We start from the raw sequence: 14,867 nt of genomic DNA on the forward strand, positions 1-14,867 counted from the left end.
AAAAGCTTGATGTGTGTCAGGATGAGTAGAAGGCAATGACTTTGAATAGAAAAGAAACAAAAAGAAGCCGTACAATTTGATAGCACAAGGCCACTGTGGTTCCTGGGCAATTCAAAAGGTAGTGAGAACTTCCATGAAGTGGAGAACACCAAGAAATCACCTCTAGCTCCGTGAGTGTGGAATACTGTCAGAGCAGATAAAGGTCTATGCCCTCAGATGTGCCTCTAGCAAGCAGGACAGGGATTGCTGGAGCTGGGAGTAGGTTCTAGGTAGCAGGAGCACCTATGTCATTTAGGGCAGTTGCTCTGCTCCCAGTCCTACCCTCCCCCAGTTCTTGCGGGTTTATTATGCGGGGGATGAAAGAAGACCTAACAGAAAGTAGAAAAAGACAGAGCCTAGATTAAACGCTTTCCTTTTTTTTCCTCTCTCTTTACATAACTGAACCTCAAACCTTAATTTTTTCCCTCTTAAGGACTGGAAAATAGGATTTGACAGCATCCCTCATGCATGTAATATAGAAATTTATATTCCTATAGCCCAATACAAACATCTAAGGAGACTGTCGTGTACTCAGAAATCTTCTTTGGAACGGCTCTGCTCAGTAAAAGGACTCAGAAGAAAATCAAGCATTTTGCTTATGTTTCAGTATTTGGCAATCCTCGTCTGAATGCCGCTGTGTGGATGCCAATGCAGACTGCAATATAAACTACAGAGTGGTGGCAGTGTGCTGCTTATTTGAAAGTACTTGCTGTAACACTCCAGCACTACAAACAAAAAATGCAATCAAAAGATGAATTATGTCAGCTGTATATGAAAAAAAAAGGTGGTACAAAATTTGCACCATGGCTGTGAATCACAATTCATCAACCTACCCAGTTGCCTGGATCCACAAAGAAAAAGAAAAAAAAAGGTTACAGGACACCAAAGCACATACATTCTCTTCTTCACTGAAGACTGTCAGGCTCACGCTTGGCTAATCACCAAGGAAACAGAAATCCAAAGGCGAGAGAGCCCCATGGAAATAGCTCTTTCTACCAACACTGGATTTCAACTCCCTGAGTTGAAAGCAAGAACATTTGGCTTCCTCTACCTACTTAAAGGAGGTGCAGAGGCTGGCCAGAGCTGAGCTTAGCCAAAAAAACCAAACCCACTGCCGTCGAGTCGATTCCGACTCACAGCAACCCTATAGGACAGAGTAGAACTGCCCCATAGGGTTTCCAAGGAGCGCCTGGCGGATTCAAACTGCTGGTCTTTTGCTTAGCAGCTGTAGCACTTAACCACTATGCCACCAGGGTTTCCGGAGTTGAGGAAACTATTTTTAACTTGCATATTCACGTTTGAGAAACAAGGCTCTAGGCTTTAGTGATTTATGGTACTTCTTTAACCCTGTCCTCTTAATATGATGGTAACATCATAGTGACCCTATAGGATTTCCAAGGAGTGGCTGGTGAATTCGAATTGCCACCTTTGAGTTAGCACCCAAGCTATTAACCACTGAGCCCCCAGGGTCCCATAACGGAGTATAGAAATTGGTATTTTCTGAAAAGAAGTATTTTCAGAAACAAGTGTTCAGCAGTACATCTTAGATATAGGCACACACCCACTACTAGAACAATTATTAGAGCCGATATCGGCATATTTTAAAAGCTGTTGAGATATTTAAAATTAAACTAGACTATAAACCACCACCATAATTCTATTCAGAGTTAATTTTTTTCCTCAGACATATTAACATTTCTTTGCAAAGCCGACGAGAAAGAATTTTCAAGTACTTTTAGTTAAGTCAGTAGCAACACAACTCTATCTTTCCAACAATCCTGATCATAGTGGTGCATTATATTAGCCATACATAGTGCTGAAAAGTTCAAGGAAAATGAGTAAAAGTGTGATACTGCAAAAGAAGCGAGGGATGACGGGTTAGGAAAACGAGGATCTTGTCCTAGTTTCCACCTATCATATCAGCCTAAAAAGACACATAAGGAACTTGCACTTGATGTCAGGAACTAATTGTGGGAAGATGAGGTTGACAGCTTTTCTGCCCCTCAGCTTCATAGCTATAAAATTTACTGTTGAACTACAATCAGTTCACAATGACGTTTAATGATTTTATTAGCTTAGCTCATCAATAAATACAACTCTTTTAAGGAGATGAGAATTGGCTATATACGGCCATAGTAAATGGGCATGAGTGCGTATCATCTACTTAGATTTTCAAAGTATCACTGACAAGGCCAATATATATATATTTATATATCATATATAAATATTTTATACATATTACATATAATATATATATCCTGTATATGATTTATATCTATTACTGTATCTATATCTATCTGTATCGCTGTTTCCATGTCTCTATGTATCTATCATCTATCTCACACCCAATTTTGAGTACAAAGTGACTAAGAACTTTTACACAGTTATTCCCCCATCTTTTCAAGTCAAGAGAAAGGAGACTTCATGGGATCATGCTTATAGTTTGATATTGTCCCTACCAGTTAGGCAGACACAGCAGACTGGTATTTGACTCCCACTAAAAAGCACACAAAGAGCGGAAATGAGCAGGACCACAGGAATAAAGGAAAGGTTCCTTGGGATCAGTCTGCACTTTGTGAGTGTATAAAACTGGAGATAACAAAACATACTATGTTTTTTATAAACCACAAAGGACCTTGTGAAAGTTCCCTTGCCTGTTCCACAAAAGAGAACATAGCCTAAAGCTATTTTAAATCCTGCCCAAGAAGACCACCTGTTCCAACTCATGGCAACCCCATGTGTGTCAGAGTAGAACTGTGCTCCGTAGGGTTTCCAATGGCTGATTTTTTCGGGAGCAGATACCCACATGTTTCTCCTGAGGTTGCTCTGGGTAGACCGAAGCCTCTAACCATTCAAGTAGCAGCCAAGCCTGCTAACCGTTTGAACCACTCGAGTACTCCAGAACCACCTGGGGAGGGTGGAAATAATGGGGTTCCTGGGGGCAGAGGGTGTTGAATGACCTTCTCCAGAAAAACATGCATCGCACAGGTCGTGGGAAGGGCAGTCAAATGTTTCCAGTGGAAGAGTATTTAAACAACACGTGGGAGTTAGCTTTAAACATCTAAAGGCTATTTTTGTCTGGAACCATATTATGACCATACGAGACAAGTAAGACCCTTCCTATCCATGTTAACCTGCAAGAGAAGACAAAGTTCAACATGAATAGAAAAAAAAAAAAGGACTCTCTAGGCCACGGGGCTTAGTCTGTACCTGAAAGATGAGAGGACTTCAGTTTGTAGTCTTGATTATTATGCAGGACCAGAAATTCATGATGATTGAATTGAGTCTGTGAATGCCAATTAAAGATCAGAAAAATCACTGGAACTGGAACTGCCTGAGTTTTATCCAGTTTTAACGGAAGGGCTCTCTCTGCTGAAGATATTTTAACAGGCGGTGTGATCCAAAAATAAATCCAAATCCTGATTACAATCCTTCAAGCTTTACATTTTCAAACAACAGGTACATAAAGAGTAAGAGTGTTAACAAAATCTGGAATAAGATTTTTGAAAGAAGAAGCAAAATGTACTCTTTTACTAAGGAGAGAAAGCCTTAAAGATGAAAATGTTTAAAAGGATGTTTTAAGAACAATCGGGAAAAAAAAAAAAAAGCAGCCATTATCACTACTAGTTTAAGTCTATTATTAACAAATCAAATCAAAATAGTCATATATAATTTTGACAGTGTTACCAGACAGGCAAAAAATAAGTGAAATAGAGGCAGCTGTACATGGATCTAGGGGCAGTCCTTCCAGCAGAACCTGAAAACCAAACTCATTGCCGTCCACTTATCATGATGATTTTTAGCGATCTGGTTCTAAGGATTTTTGTTTTCTTCATGTTCAGGCATAATCCATACTGAAGGCTATAGTCTTTGATTTTCACCCATAAGTGCTTCAAATTGTCTTCATTTTTAGCAAGCAAGGTTGTGTCACCTGCGTATGGCAGGTTGTTAATGGGTCTTCCTCCAATTCTGATGCTGCCCTCTTCTTCATGTAGTCCAGCTTACACATTGAATAAGGTGAAAGGATACAACCCCGATATACACCTTTTTCAATTTTAAACCCATTGTTCTGCTGGAGGGCCCTGGTGGAGCAGCGGTTAAGAGCTTGGCTGCTGATCAAAAGGTCAGCAGTTTGAATCCATCAGCCGCTCCTTGGAAACTGTATGGGGCAGTCTGCTCTGTCCTATAGGATCACTACAAATTGCAATTGACTCAACAATGACAGATTTGGTTTTCGGTTAATGTGTTTTTTTGAGGTAGGTTGAGAGAGAGTGTTGGCGAAGGGACTAGGGAATTTAGTTCAGTTAGCTTCTGGATATGTTGAAATCATGATGTTGCCCAAGTGGAAATATTAGTTGAATAGTTAAATATGAAGGACTGTAGCCCACAGAAGAAACAGCTGGATGGAATATTTGGTAGTCATCTCACATACAGTAATTGAAATATGAGAATTGATAACCTCTCAGGAGAGAAGGCTAAAATATCACCCTGAGCAACATCAGTTTGCAATCCCTATTCTGCCACGTTATTTACAAACACGATGTAAAATATCATCCCTGGAAAAGAAGTGGTTGGGATTAACACACAATAAAAATGCAAAACTTTTAAGATCCACTCTTGAATTCAATATATCACATCAGAATGTATATGATGATTGGATTTTAGAAAGAAAAATGGTCATTTTCAGCAAATACAAATGATTCTGATTATTTTTTCATGCTTGGTTTCAGCTTTCTATCTGATGTTTACTGAAAAGGGTCTTCATTTTTTGTGTAGTGTTTTGTTGATGTCTATATATCATCAAGATTTTAAAAGTAGAGGCTTCTATTCTTTATTTTTCCATTAAATGAATCTATTGAATAGCTTTGCCTGGTTTCCTTTTGGTTCATTAAATCGATAATTACTAATTAATGGAGGAGGATTATTAGAAACACATAATGATATTAACCAGCCGCTGTTGAGTCAGTTACAACTCATGGCAACCCCATCTGTTTGAGAGTGGAACTGCAATCATAGAGTTTTCAATGGCTATGATCTTTCAGCCAAGTCCTGGTAGCCCAGAGGTTAAAAACTCAACTGCTGACCAAAAGATTGGCGGTTCGAATCCACCAGCTGCTCCTTGGAAATCCTATGGGGCAGTTCTACCCTGTCCTACGTGGTCACTATGAGTTGGAATCGACTCAATGGCAATGGGTTTGGATTTTGAATTTTTTATGATCTTTCAGAAGAAGTCCTTATCTAGATATCTAGATGTCAAGATCCAGCTAGCTAGACATCTGGATCTAGATCTTTGAAATTGACAACTTTGACATTCATGATTATGCCTCATTGGTTCATTTTAAGGGGGAAAAAACCAATCAATAACAAAAAAATAGAATTAATCTAGGAAATCTAAAGTTTCTTATTTCTAACTTTTCTGTCAGTCCCTGAAGACAATAAAACCAAACAAAAACTAAACCCATTGCCATTGATTCGATTCTGACTCATAGTGACCCCACAGGGCAGAGTAGAACTGTATGAAAGAAACAGTAAGGTGCTCTAAATTAGATTATGTATTTCGTTGTTCTAACAAAAATCTGGAAGCATTTATCATGCCACCTGTGATGATGTATGCCATGGGTGAAATTAATACCAACAACAGACCGCAAGCAGCCTGGTGGAGCTAATTTTTATTCTTCTAAAAGTCTGCCCAAGAGGTGAACAAATGCACACGTGAATTAAGCCTTTATAGTGGGTCAGAAAGTCTTTGTCAAATAACCTGTAATACTATCAGTTTAGCTTAGGCCAGCCTGATTTGATTGCATCTGGGGATTCCACCTGGAGAAAAGAGAGAAATAAACGGTGGCTTCCCTATTGATCAATCCTTCTCCTTTGTTTTTTGGTTTAAAGGTTCACTTTCAGAGTCTTCTTGGGATATGTTGTGTCTTCCACAAATCTCCGGGGGTGAAGGTAAGTGGACAAGCTATAGAAGGTGTTCCTGACACAGGTGGAACTCAGAAACCGAGCAGGCCAATATTTTCCCCGTACACATATTAAGTCAATATGTTTAAGGTTAAAGAGGCTGGATTTGATCAGCCTGTCACCTAGAATCTAGTACAGTATCAATGTAAAGATTGCTATCTCTCAGCAATATGGCTAACAGCTAGATCTAAAGGGATGAATTTCAAACTTCATTTAATAAGAGCCAGAAGTAGGTCCTTTTCAAAGAGAGGGAAAAAAAATTCAGGTATTTTACAGACTGGCTGCAAATCAGTAATAAAACACTATTCTTTTTCCCACATCACTTTCATCAGCAAGGCTAACACTTTAGTAATACAATTTTGTAAAGGAAAATGGAAGACAGCGACATGAACAATAATGATTGCGTCTTCGTGTGTGGAATTACAACTGTATTTTTTATTTATGGATGCGATTTGTGGGGATGAGGAAGGAATCCTGATGGACACAATCAAAATCTACCCACAGAAAGACACACCTGTAAAAGGGCTATACATTTTTATTGTCATAGAATCACAAGTCTACGTGCATACACAAATTGTAAAGAATGCTTTAATTTTAAGGGAAATAATATCAAAAAGATCTGTTAAAATGTGCAATAAAATTTCATACACCTGTATGTTCAATTATACTATTAGCCATAAAGCTAAATGGTAAAAAAATTATTAAAAAAAAATTCTTTAATCAAAGTAGAGCTACCCATCCTGAAAACAACTCACGTATTCAGTGAAAAACAGTTAATGTCACATTAACATAAATTAAAACTTTTATCTAAATGTTCTTTTTTCTTTTAATACTATCATTTCTATAAAGAAATGTCTATATATATAAAAAATATATATATAGATACATCTATATATATCCGACTCGAACAGCACTGGGTCTGGGTTTTTTTTTTTTTTTATATATATATCCATTATCCATTGTAGTCTTTCAAGCGTGATGTGAAGAGCAAGAAAATACCCTAATAAAGCCTTCACGGGTACCTCTTCTTTATCATCTGGTGAAATGACGCTGAGAACATTGTGATAAATCAAAGTCAACATCTCATTCTGACTTATAAACCATGGTTTTATGGCATATGGACACTTTTTTAAGAAACAAGAATTAACAAGTGTTTAAGAAAGGAGATTTTACCATTAATTAATTAATTAATTTAATTAGAGGAAATCAATTGAACATCCCTGTCCCTCCCCCCCCATATTCTTATTTGAAAGTATAACATGTTGATTAGATTGTCCTCAAAATATTTACTGGTCTACAATTTCTATGCTCTATGAATTCAAAATCTTGCAAAAAATAACGTGGTGTTCCTATATCAAAAGGCCTTCAACTATTGTTGGGGAAATATGACTCATATATCCGAAGCAAGAAAAACTAAAAGTCATCCTATCTGCATTTCCTGCTTGTCCACCACTTAACCCTCAGAATAAGCTCTTGAGGTTCACAAATATATTTTTCTCAATCAAGAATTTCATGAGTACAGCAAACGAGGGTCAATGTGCTCCTCAAAGTCACAGAACAATGGAGCAGAAACGCAAACCCAGGTCTGGTGGGCCCCAAAGCCTCTTTTCTTTCCCTGTTTCACAAGGATTCTATAAGCACAATCAACACTTTAAGATTTAGCCCTGGGCCATGGTGGAGAGAGAAAAACATGCTTGAGGGAAATGGGAGCTGGTGTTGCAACCTACTAGCTGTACAATCTCCAGTGAATTATGGGACTTTGCTGAGGCTTACTTAACTGAAAACTGAACTTCCAATACTTTTACACAAGGGCATGGGGAAAATGTCTGAAGAAGGACTCTGTAAATTGGAAAGTGCTATGTAAGCTTCTGGCATTATTACTGATCAGAGAAGACAAGATCAATGAAATCTGGATTAGGCCAAGAAGTTGATCCTTGGGAAGATGGATATGATTTGGAAGGAAAGAAGAGCATTCCAGGTGAGGAAAATCATATGAGCAAAAACAGAGATGGAGAAATATGTGGTCATTTCCAAAGGTATCAAATACAATAAACAGATTCTGTAGTGTTAGGAGCTAAAATGACTCACTTCTCTTATAATCAGTAATTGTTGGAGCCTGGAATATTTGCTTAAGTTTCGTAGGGCTGGTGTTACAAATAACTATAAATTTGGTTACTTAAAACAACAAAAATGTATTCTTTCGAAGTTCTGGAGGCTATTGTTGTTAGTTAGTTGCTCTTTAGTCCATTCCAGTTCAGGGTGACCCCACCTGTGCAGAGTAGAATGCCCCACATGGTTTTCAAGGCTGTGACCTTTCGGAAGCAGAACGTCAGGCCTCTCTTCTGAGATGCCTCTGGTGGGTCCCAACTGCCAACCTTTAGGCTACTATTTGAGTGCCTGAGCTCTTAACTGTTTAAGACACCCAGGGACTCCTTTCCAGAGGTCTGTAATTTGGCAGGGTCACTCTCACACTCGCGCTATAGGGGAGAATCCGCTTTTTGCCTCTTCCAGCCTCTGCTGGCTGTCAGCAGACCTGGACTTGTTGTTACTTCAATCTCTGATCCATGGCCACACTGCTACCTCCTCTTCTGTCTACGGAGCCCTGGTTAAGAGCAGCAGTTAGGTGCCCAGCTGCTAACCAAAAGGTTGGCAGTTGGAATCCATCGGCCACTCCTTAGAAACCCTATGGAGTTCTACTCTGTCCTGTGGGGTCACTATGAGTGGGAATCAACTTGACAGCAGTGGGTTTGGTTTTGATTTTTTTCTTCTATCTCAAATCTCCCTTTGCCTTTCTCTTATAAGGATACGTGTTCTTGGACTGAAGACCTCCTCAGATAATCCCGGGTAAGCTGCTCATCTCCTAATCCTTAACTATGTATCGCAAAGATCCTTTTTCCAAATAGGAAACATTCACGGTTCCCAGGGATTAGGATGTGGACATATCTTCCTGGGGGCCACAATTCGATCCACTACAACACTTACATGTTTGACAGAAAAGGAGGCTGACACCCAAACACTTCATCATAGTGTGTTTTTAACGTGAGAACAATCACTAACTTGATTTGGGTAAACCAACCAAGCCAGTTATACAATGTGACACTCATCCAAGATTCAAAGAGAATCATTTCACCTTAAAAGAAATGATCATGATTAACAACTTTCAAACACCTTATAACTAGACAACAGACTAACCCAGAAAAGAGAAACAAACAAAAAAAAAACCATTGTTGTTGAGTCGATTCCGACTCATAGCGACCCTATAGAACAGAGTAGAACTGCCCCATAGAGTTTCCATGGAGCACCTGGTGGATTCAAACTGCCGACCTTTTGGTTAGCAGCTGTTACTCTTAACCACTATGCCACCAGAAACAACAGACTAGGGTCAGATATATCATAATTATTATTATTATTTACCTATATCTATATTAATTACATTTTTATTATTTCAGATTGCTATACTATCTCCTAATTTACTCCCTTTTCTCACATCAAAAATTTAGGACCTTTACATTTTTATTATTTCAGATTGCTATACTATCTCCTAATTTACTCCCTTTTCTCACATCAAAAATTTAGGACCTTTATATGGAAATACTATTTCCTATAAGCGTTAGCTCAGAATCATCTTAATGGAAACTCAATTCTACTAAGAGACGATGTCTTTTGTCAAACTGTAATTTCTTCTTTCCTTCCTGATTCTAATAGCCAATAAAATTAGACACAATCCTTGATTTAGTGCTTATCTACCATTTTAATCACCAATAGAAGCTTAAGAGCCACCCCTAAAACAGGTAATCACAGAAATGATGTTAAATTCATTAAAACAATCAGCCTAAATAAATAATTAAATAAAGCCTTCTTTGATTCAGATTCTTGCTCATTAACGAGACTCTGTTAATATTTCATGTACAGCCTGTTTCCATTTACTTTAAAATATTTCTGCAACAGAGATTGGAAAATACACTACGCTCCTAAGAGTAATGAAAAATTCAAATGTGTTTAGAAAGCTCTTCAGCTATCATTGAAATGATGTTGCTTAAGCATTTCTAAAAGGACCTCTGAGTTTCTGCTCCAAGTAAGACTCAGATGCATGTCAGGGTCTTCTAGGCAGAGAGTTATGGTGGGTGAGTCCATGCTGGTGGCGGCTGAATGTCAATATTTTCACCAGCAGTAATAATTACGCTTCCTAGGAGAGGTGGTCCATTTTTACTGAAAAGACCGGGTAAACCAGTCACGGAGGAATAAGTGTTGATGAAAGACACGCTCTAGCCCATCCATCCGGCAAAGAAGAAACTACCAACACACCCAACAAACCTCTTAGCTCTCCCCTGAGGTCAACTTCATTGTCATAGATCTATTCCAGAATGTTCATCCCACTGTTCAAAATAAATCCTGCACGTTGATTTTATAACTATCTGCTACATCTGTTGATTTATAAAATGAGCTCTGGTAGCTTCAATCTTCAGGAAAGACATGGCAACAAAGAGGCAGATATTTTTACAAAATGTTTCACTTTTTTTTGGTGACAAGTAAATACTCTTTTTTGTATTCAGCAATAGCATCTTTATTCTTACTGAAATGCGGAATGTGCTTTTTTTTGAGAATGCGATGGTTCAAAATTTATATACATGTGGCTACATTTGATGACTTAAAAGGCATATGGATTGACATATTGTTACAAATTACATATAATCTATACTGCAATATGTGAATGAGTCCTCAGGGAGTCCTTGGGCTAAGACTCATTAGTATATCTCAGCGAAACGAAAGCTTCTTTTAAAACTACAAAACTTGCCACTACATACGGAAATTCTTGCTTAAAACCCTTCCCATGATCCAATTATTTTTTCCTTTTAACTTTTTGATACTATGTGCTTTCAGAAATGGAGGGCATGCTGAATCATTGAGTGTGTCTGAATTTTTGGTACATAATATGGTTTTTGTTTTATGTCTCATTCCACAAATCGTACCCTCAGAGTCCAGAGGTACATATGTGCACCCTCTGCGAACACAAATTCTATCTCCAGAGTCCAGAGGCACATATATGTACCAAATAGAAATTTTCAAAATTCATGTTTTTCCTCCCAAAAAATCAATGGTTTTGTACCACCTCTTATAATACTCTGTAAAAACAGCAATTTGCAGCACACTCCTGCTTTTTTGCCATTTCAGTCAGTTACATAGAGCCCTGCCTGCCAGTAGCATGTACTGTCAGTGGGATGGCAACTTCACAATGAACCCCAGAGGTACAAGAAGTGGTAGCTATATATGCAGCCAGTCCTGAAAGGATTAAAAAATAAAGATGTTTTTACAAGAAAATTCATGATTCCAGAAGATTTTTGGCTCTGTACTAACTAATCAATTTGTTTTGTCTTTTTTGCTTTGTATCTACCAAAATTCAGTGAAGTAATTATATTAATTCATCCTATTATTGGTTTTTGCCCAAATTTTATAAGAACAATTCAAATTGAACTTGAATTTTAGTATCTGCCCGTAAAATATTTTTTAAAAACATAAAATGATGCTAAGACTCTCAAATATAAAAGACATTCAATACATTTCTGTTGTCATTGTTGCGTGCCGTCAAGTCGATTCCAACTCCTAGTGACCTCATGGGACAGAGTAGAATTGCCCCACAGGTTTTTCTTGGGTGTAATCTTTATGGAAGCAAATTGCCTGGTCTTTCTCCAGCAGAGTGGCTGGGTGGGTTTGAACCTCCAACCTTTTGGTTAGCAGCCAAGTGCTTAACTGTTGCACCACCAGGGCTTATATGCATGTATATTATCACTGGCTCCTTTCCCACATTCCATTTACCTCTCAGACCAACATATGAAACTATTTTTTAAGACTACTCTCATAAAGGTCATCAATGGTCTTCTAACTGCCATGGCCTGGTGCATGTCCTGTGATTCCCTATTCCTTCTTTTTTCTTGGTTTCTGTGATAACCGCCCTTTTTTACTAACTTATGTTTTCCCTATTATCTATGCTCTTTCTGGTTGAAATTATCAAGACACACATTTCCAAGAATATGACTATGGTTCTAGAGCCAACCAAACTCTTTCATTCCAGTATCAAGTATTTTCAGCATCCTACTGAACATTACCAATGGGATTTCCATTAAAACCTTAAATTCAAAATATCTAGAGCTGAGTATTTTTCATTCCAAACTGCCTCATTCTCCAAGATATCCTCTTTGGGTGGACACATTGTAATCACACATTGATCACCCAACGGTGAAACTCAGTGTCATTTTTGTGTGTCTCTCCTCCCTTGCTTTGCACATCTAGTCAGTTCCCATTCCCAGTGCCCTCTTCCTTTTAATTCCCTCCTCTTCACTCTGCTGCTGTTGCTCACATCCAGACTCACCCTGAGAAATTCCATAGTTTCTCTTACTTTTTTCCCAAGCCATCCTTTATCTTGTCCTCTATTTTTCTTTCTGCCTCATTTCCCCACCCTGTTAAAAAATGTTTGATGACTTAACACTGTTGAGAGGACAAAGTCCTCAGTAGAACATGCATATTTACTTAGGTTTGGCCAAAAACAACCTTTTACACTTTTCCCCATCATTCTTTATGCACTTATTTGACGTTCTTACACCGTTTTCCAGATAGGATGTGGGTAGCTCAGGTGGACTGGCACATGACATCCGTCCTAATTTGCCTTCCTGTACTGCAGAGTTTGGAAAACCAGAAAGTTCTCTTTACTGGAGTCCTCTGCAGCTCTGCTTTTGATTACACTCTAGCTTCTAAGAGTCGGACACTATTTATTGCACAATATTAAGAAGGTTTGCAGTGGTGGAGGCCACATCTCTGTTATTTCTGCTGTTTCGCCCGGTAGGAACCGTCAAGGAGACGTTTGTTACGTCTCTGGCAGTGGAGATCTCAAGGTCTAGTAATGAGCTTCTTTGCTGTCCAGGGCCAGGGTGTGGCATTTTACTGGTGTTGCTAAGTAGCAGTAACTGAGGATGAGCAATAGTAGCAACAGCTTCTCATTTTAGCTGGAAGCTAATTTTTAAACCTTAAACCTAAAATATCCCCTGCGCCAAACATAAACTTAGAACCTAGTGCCGTCGAGTCGATTCCGACTCATAGCAACCCTATAGGACAGGGTAGAACTGCCCCATAGAGTTTCCGAGGAGCGCCTGGCAGATTTGAACTCCGAACCTTTGGTTAGCAGCTGTGGCACTTAACCACTAAGCCACCAGGGTTTCCGAACCAAACATAGTTTCACTTAATTAGTAAAGAATGTCTGCCTTGAGAACTGAGCCCTTTTAAAGAACTATCTCTATGGAAGGAAACTGAAACAGCTACTGGAAAAGTTAGACAGGAAGCTTAGGGGAGCAGTGAGTTTACGTTAAAGGTGGAGGAATGTTTGGAAAAGGAAGATGAGAACGGTTGCACAGTTTGTAGAATGTAATCAACGTCACTGAATTGTACATGCAGGAACTGTTGAATTTTTGGTGTATCTTTTGCTGTATGTATTTTCAACAACAAAAAATACATTAGAGAAATTATTAAAAAAAAAAAAAGAGGTAAGTACTTTGGCAGGTCTGTAGTGTGGTATGATTTTAAAAGTCAGTCCTGAAAGTTCAACCTAGAGTCACCCAGTAATTATTTTCTTGATGAATTATCTTATGCTCAGATAGTTAGAGTGGATTCTGTCCTATGCAACTGAATCTTGAAGATACAGGTCATACACTTTCAAAATTCTATGCCTTTTGAAGGCTTAGGTTATATTTTACCACCTCTGGAAAATGCTTCTACACTTTTTATGATCTACATAATTGCTTCCTTTTCTCTGGTAATTTACAACTTTGTTAGCATTATAATAAGAAAATTATATCATAATTATTAGTTAATTTACTCTTACCTTATCACTTCCCTTACTTGACTGTGAGATATTTCAGGCCAAGGAATATGTTTTACTCATCTTTGCTTCTCTAAAGCTGTGTGTTTGCTTATAGTAGGGTCTCAGTAAACATTGGTTGAAGTGAAATAAAACAGACTGAGTGTAAGACAGTGATGAGAGGTTTTACCTTCTAGTATGTAATTTTTACCAAGGAGACCAAAGGGGGAGAAGAAAACAGATGGCTTAAAATTCAAAGGTAGAAGATATTAGCTATACATGAGAATTGAATTAAGAATGAATGGCCCATGACTAAGTATTAAAAGATGAATAGAATTTGATCTTGTAAAGAAGACAAGGAGAGGGTGAGGGTATTTGGTGGGGAGAGGGAGATGCAGGGAAAGAGTGAGTGGATTAGAAAAACGTATCTGGAAACAGGGCTTGTATAGGGGAATTTTGACAGATAATTCATGGAAGAAAGGATTGGGGTCATTTTGGAGAGGCCTGATGCTAGTCTAGCCTAAAGAGTCCAGAATTTTTACTAGAGGCAAGAGGAAATCCTTGAAGGTTTTGGAGGCAGAAGCACATTTTACAAAGCTGGTTAGAGAATCAGGGCGAGGTCTTGAAGAAGCATTTCTACTTAGGTTGGCACGCCTTAAGAAAAATATTTTAGCACTAAAAACTATGTTCGGGGCAAACAAACTCAGATGTCCAATGTTTGTTTGGAAAAGTTCATGGTAGAGGGCTTTGGATTAAACCCAGAGCTCGTTTGCTCATACTAAGTTATAACACTAGGAGTGGCAGGAGGAGAGTCATACTGCAGGCTTCACCATCCACATGCTGAAGACACTCATTCTTTATCAGGCTGAAAGAAAATCGTTTACAAAAATAAAATTTTGTCAAATGAATACTCCCTAAAATTTAAAAGCTCTAAAGCTTATCCCTAGGCCTTTTGTCTATTACTGCTGTTGCTGGGTGTTGTTGAGTTGATTCTGACTTATAGCAACCCCATGAGACAGAG

The 14,867-nt window shown here is 38.4% G+C and overlaps 1 protein-coding gene across 1 annotated transcript in view; it reads right to left on the reverse strand.

Annotated features, from left to right (window-relative positions):
* MYO16 (myosin XVI) overlaps positions 1-14,867 on the reverse strand; it is a 561,325-nt gene that overhangs the window by 198,123 nt on the left and 348,335 nt on the right. The gene's annotated exons all lie outside the window — the stretch shown is intronic.

This window comes from Loxodonta africana, chromosome 23 (assembly GCF_030014295.1).
Source record: "Loxodonta africana isolate mLoxAfr1 chromosome 23, mLoxAfr1.hap2, whole genome shotgun sequence".
NCBI classification, from domain to species: domain Eukaryota; kingdom Metazoa; phylum Chordata; class Mammalia; order Proboscidea; family Elephantidae; genus Loxodonta; species Loxodonta africana.